This window comes from Liolophura sinensis, chromosome 6 (assembly GCF_032854445.1).
Source record: "Liolophura sinensis isolate JHLJ2023 chromosome 6, CUHK_Ljap_v2, whole genome shotgun sequence".
Lineage (NCBI taxonomy): Eukaryota > Metazoa > Mollusca > Polyplacophora > Chitonida > Chitonidae > Liolophura > Liolophura sinensis.
Window position 1 is genome coordinate 64,859,284 of NC_088300.1, and position 5,822 is coordinate 64,865,105.

The 5,822-nt window shown below is 38.7% G+C and overlaps 1 long non-coding RNA gene across 2 annotated transcripts; it reads left to right on the top strand.

Moving 5' to 3' along the window:
• The first annotated feature begins 177 nt into the window (after positions 1 to 177).
• Positions 178 to 4,572, top strand: LOC135469162 (uncharacterized). 2 transcript variants are annotated; one of them, XR_010444291.1, is made up of 3 exons: positions 178 to 222; positions 2,678 to 2,874; positions 4,252 to 4,572. It is a non-coding gene; the product is annotated as an uncharacterized LOC135469162 (long non-coding RNA). The 2 variants fall into 2 exon arrangements; XR_010444292.1 differs by lacking the exon at positions 178 to 222 and adding an exon at positions 356 to 373.
• Positions 4,573 to 5,822: the final 1,250 nt, after the last annotated feature.

A 5,822-nucleotide genomic window follows, 5' to 3' on the forward strand; every position in this document is an offset into this window, starting at 1 on the left:
ATAGACTGATTTTAACTGATGCTATTAAAATCTGAGGTGACTTCACAAAGACACATCGTCTTGTAGTGTGACTGTGAACTGCGGGATAATTGGTTGCCTCTGGCTGGTTCCCTTCTAAGCTGGTGCCCTCCTCCTAAGGTTAGGGAACCATCCCAGCAGGCCAAATCAACCCGCGCCCCCTGGTGGAGAACAGCCAAGGTGACTGCGCAGACGTGCTCGAGCGTAAGTATATTCCGTCTGCATACATATTTTGCCAAGCGTGATAATCGTTTGCTAAATCCTTAGTTTTTTGCTGCTGTGAATTACCGAGTGCAATATCACTCCCTCCTAGCAGGACTGACTATATTCGTGTTCCACCAAACTGTGGTAGACGGTAACTCTGCATGTTGTTGTTGTTGTACATGTGATGTTTACATAAATCTGGTTGTGATTGTGTTATTGTGAGTGCTTACATAAACTGCTTAGAAATCATAATCTAAAGACCTTCCCATGTATTGTTTTCTGTTAAATTGGGTTTGTAAATACCTCTGATTTGGAGTCAACCATTGATGAAATTCACTAAACGTCACTTTATAAGAGTTTACTATCCTGTCAGTGTCACACAGGAGCTTCTATCTACCCCTAGTCTAGTCCATGTCGTTTGACTCGGTGTGCTGTTTTAAAATTCTGCATTCTTGGTAACACCGAGTCCATCGCCACCTCTCAAACAAATCGCTGCACATCTGTGCACCCCAGTTCAAATGGGCAGATTTCAGTGAAGTCTCCGCTGACAGCACAAAAAATACATGTTTTTTTTTATGCCTTTGTGGTTTGAATTACGAAGATTGAAATTCTTTTTGCAAATGGTAATGGAAATATAATAGTTTTCTCGAGGATTTCAATGCCAGAACTCAGTTGCATGTTAAGCCCAGAAGTAGGTCACATGACACTGTATCCTTGGTGCTGCCAAAGTTCTAGCAGTCAGTGTGACCACCAGGCACAAAGGAAGTGAGTTGGACTACGGTAAGTTGGAAGGAGATGGGAGTTTGAAATCTGCTCCATGGTTTTTGAGGGGCGTTGATAGACTCGGTGTTCGATGAATGTCAGAATTTTAAAACAGTACATTAAGTCTATTTAGATGTACTACCCCTAGTCCAACCTTGTCTCTCCAGACATAACACATGGCACATGTACAGTATGTGTGGAGAGACGAGATGGGACCAGGGGTAGATAAAAGCTCCGATGTCCTGCCAGTGTCAGTTATTGGGCTCTCTTTGCTCTGAACCCAACTTACATAGTAGACCTTATGGTATAAAATAGTGAACAAGAAAAAATATATTCTTAATTGATTCATAGACTTGTGGAGTTGCTTTTTAGTTGCTCTGAGCTATTATCAGCATTCAGCCTCTGTAGTCATGTGAGGTCAAGTGTGGAGACTACAGCAGGTGTAAGTGAAGCAATTTAACCCAGGAAAGATATATCTTAAACAAGATTTGACCTCAAGAAAATCAAAGCATGTGTGTCAGAAAAAGTATTCAGGATATGTCTGGCCTTCAAATATAATATTTTCAGACCCCTGTAGTACATAAAATTACTTTAAGAATCAGCAAAAATCAGTTGTTTGCCCATTTAGTTCCATGTTATTTATCATCTATATTGCTCTTCACAAAGAACTCAGATGCCCCAAAGTATGAATTGGAAAATTCTGTATATAAAGCCTCGGGCCACAAACATTTATTTTAATTTCTCATGGTCTTTGGCTAAACTATTTGTCATAACATGATGTTACAGAGAAGGAGCATTTAAAATGTTAGCATTTGGAATTATTCAGTGAGCTAAATGTTTTTCCTCATTCATTTTTCTTTTTTTTTTTTAGTTCTGATATTTACCTAATTCAGCAAACTTGTCAGTTGATCCACCTGAGCCATAAAAAGCAAAATAAAGCAATAAAGTTTAAATTGTTGAACTAACATTTTTCAGGTTGGCTGATGCACATGTGAATGTGTGATATAAAACATAAAAAATAAGTATTTGTCTTGTTAAACCACATTTAGAATACAAGATACACTTGGGCAAGCTAAAGTCACAAGGTGAAAGTCAGAATAAAACAAGTAAGGAGGAAAGACATAGTCCATTGAATTACAGTTGGACAGGCTTGTATGTATGCTAAGGTATGTTTGAGAATTTTTTTCTAAATAATCCGAGGGGGTCACTACAACAGCCTCCTGAAATGACGCCCAAAAATAATGTCGAAAGTGACAGCAAACCCCAAACAAACATGCAAGCCTTGAATATTATGGTTCCCCCAGGACTGTGATATCAAAGTTACACTCCTCTCCCCTCCCCCAAGACCTTAAAAGAGGAAGTTGTAACTTCTTCGCTTGGGATTCAGCATGAAGGGGATAGTGCAATGACTGGTTGACCCGTATCAGCTTAATGGCTCGGGCGGGGCAGCCTACTTGCCTTTGGTAGGGCATCTCATAGAAGCAGCACTAGATAACAGAGAGGTGGAAATCCGTCCTGCAACAAGGAGGCACATTACATGCACTCTAAGGATTCCTTCATCGTCGTATGACTGAAAAATTGTTAAGTACGGTGTTAAACCCCAGGCACTCAATCACTCACTCTCCCCTCCCCTGTTTGGTGGCCTGATGATGTTGACATGTCAGTTTCTAACTCCATCTATTTGATCTTTCAGTGTCGTATGGAGGATGCTACAGTACCACCAACTACTTGGAAAAGATATTCTCGCCTAGTTCGTCGGAACTTTGTGTCTGTGGCCCTCCCTGTGTTTGTGGTTACAACTATATACTTGGATTTGTCCAGAACCAAACGCTTCAAGGAACAGCGTGCGAAGCAGTCAGTTACATCAGAGTTAGTGTGATTACCAGCTGGGTAGGTTATCTTAGATAGATTGAGTTCCGAACTCTTTCGTTGTGGAAGGTAAAAGCAGTCCTCTTGTATCATTTGACCTCTGTCATTAATTTACCGCTCACTTGTCTCACCATGTTCTACGGGCACAGATGACTTCTCTTTGTTTTAGAAACTTCTCAAGTTCTCAAATGTTCAGCTCCATGATTTTTTCTATCGTTTGTCTACCGGTAATCTCAATAACTTTTTGCAAAGCTTTTATCAGATGCCCCTGTTGTAGTAAATGCGATCCCACAGTAGTTGCCTAACATGATACAGTAGAACTTATTTTTTACCTTTTTTTAGTGAAAAAAGAGTACGAACTCGAAACTAAACTGTTGACGTAAGGCAAATGGTGGTTTGTAGCTTCAGAAATTTACAATTGCCCTTACAATTCCTGTGTGGAAGCGACTTTTGTGATCAGTTGTAAACAGCGGGCCCAGGGCTATTGCTAAAGTAGTTATAAATGGTCACGACTGTCGTGTGTTCCATGTATTGCATGTGTGCTGATGTGCACTCAAAATTGCTATCTGGCTTTAATATTGAAACTTTATTTAAAGAGGCAACTCGCTGAAAATTGAGTCAGTAATACTTTCTTATAAACCGCGAACTTTACTTGCTGAAATAGTATTTCAAATATACTGACCAAAAAGAAGAAAGAATTTATGCTGTTTTGATTTTTTATCTTAAGTTCTTCCAAGCGTGATAGCTGGGCGGTGTAACCTGTTTTATATTTATCAATATATACAGGCACTGGATTGTGCAGCTAGATGTACTTGTAAAGTAACTCTGCATTATGAAATAGTTAAAAACATATCCTTTTATGTTTATGATGCTGCTAATAACAATTCAGTTTATCTCCACGTAGTCAGTGCTAAGTCCATCCATGCAGATGCCCTGTGTCCTATATTAAGGTGACAAATTCATAAGTGTGGCATAAAACAATCAATCACAAGATAAAATTTTTGTATCTTTTAATTTAATGAAAGGCTTGCAAACATATCTCCAGAGCAGTTTATGTTAAATTCACCAACCTTACACCACACTTACACCTTGGCATGAGGAAGAACCCTATTTATTTTCATCAACCTTGACCTTTTTCTTCAAGGTCATAGGGGTCATTTAAGTTAAATTTTATTTAAGCGGCTGCAACAGCAGTCTGAAATAAACGAAAAAGTTGTTATCCTAAAAAGGTATTCTCCTACTTCATGTTTGACAATTTCTAAATGCCACAAGAAGAAGACACATTATTATTAAGTTGGATCTTTTACATGATATTGTATTTGTGCTCAAGGCTGATGGGTTTTGAGTGCACAGTATTTTTATCAATTTTTTTATGTATATTTCTTTGTTTTTGTGCAGCCTGAAGATGGGATCTTTTGTACAGAAGTTTGGCATTGTGGGTTTAGCTGTCACAGCTTACATCATTGGACGATACATTGAGCAGGCGGATGACAAGACGTTATTTAGGAACAAGAGCAAATTGTTTGGTGGCCGTGAACTTCCCCCTGGCCAGGAGCTCTGGAAATAACCCCAGTCCATGAGGGAGACATTGTGTGTGTGTGTGTGTGTTACAAATTCCAGTAGACATTTCTAGAAGATATATTTCTTTTCTCTCTGTAATGTTACAAAGTTTGGTGTAGGTGAGAACGACGTACACCTGATGTTCACATTGGTCATGAGAGAATAAAAAATTTCAAATCTATGAAAAGTCTTTGTATTTGCTTTTCCTTAAAGTACTACTCCAGATCCACGAGAAACTTGGTGTAAAAATTAAAATGATATGAAGGAAATCCTATAGAACAGAGCTAACACCATTGTTCAAAAGGATTCACACTGATTAATACCTTCAACAAATAGGTTATTACACTGAATTGTGTTTTTCAAATCTAGGAAAGCAATTCCTGCTGTGTTGATTCTGATGATTTAACCAGGCTTCTAGGACACATGGTTTGACTCTGAAGTAGCTCTTTAAATACCTATTTAAGAACTGGTCATACTAGGACTATAAATACAGGTTTGGTTAAAACAAGCTGGAAAGGTTCCTTAAAGGCACAGTTGTGTTGCAAATGACAACTGAAAACTGCGTGTGAAAATATTTGTATTTGTAACATTTTTTGAAGAGTGTTGAAAGGCATTCAGACATTTGAATTGAATGATGGAATTTATGAGCCATGCTGACCGTGTCTGGGAACTCTTTATTTATTTTTTTTTTCTGTTGTTCACCAGAGGGAAGGAAATTTTGAGAGCATCACATCAGTAATCTTTTATTCATTGGTAAAAAGAATTATTCCAACATTCAGTGTTGTGGTTAGAGTTGGAAAAAAAAATTCCTATGATTCCTCAATTTTGAAGATTGATTCAAAGTATTAAGGTGAGTAAGCAGGTTCAATCCCACCCGCCTGTGGACAGCAAATTCGTACATTCCCCTGCTCTCATTGTTCCAGAGGCCTTCATGACAAGTGATCAGTGGTGCATTTGGAGCCACTTATCAAGTCTCAACTCATTAGCAGACGACATGAAGGATCTAAAGGGCCATAACTCTGTTAAAATCCTGTGATGATACCAATTTTCAGGTCATCACACATCCAAGAGTCTCAAATATGATACAAAAAGTTCATGAGAACAATAACTTGCTCCATCTTGTGACAACCTTCAGATAAACATCCCTGGAACTGGGCATTTGTTTGAATATGTAACTTTGATAGTTTGCTGAGTGATGAGATGTATGTACGTGTAAGTATGCTTGGGGTTTAAGGTCGTACATTATAATTTGAAGATATGATGATGTGTTGTCTTGTCGCCACTGAAGTATCATGCCCTTGACACCAGACATGACACCCACCCAGTCACATTATGAAGACACATCTCAGGACTGAGCATCAAGCAAGGCAGCAGCAAGGACTATTGTTAAGTCTTCGGTATAACCTGAC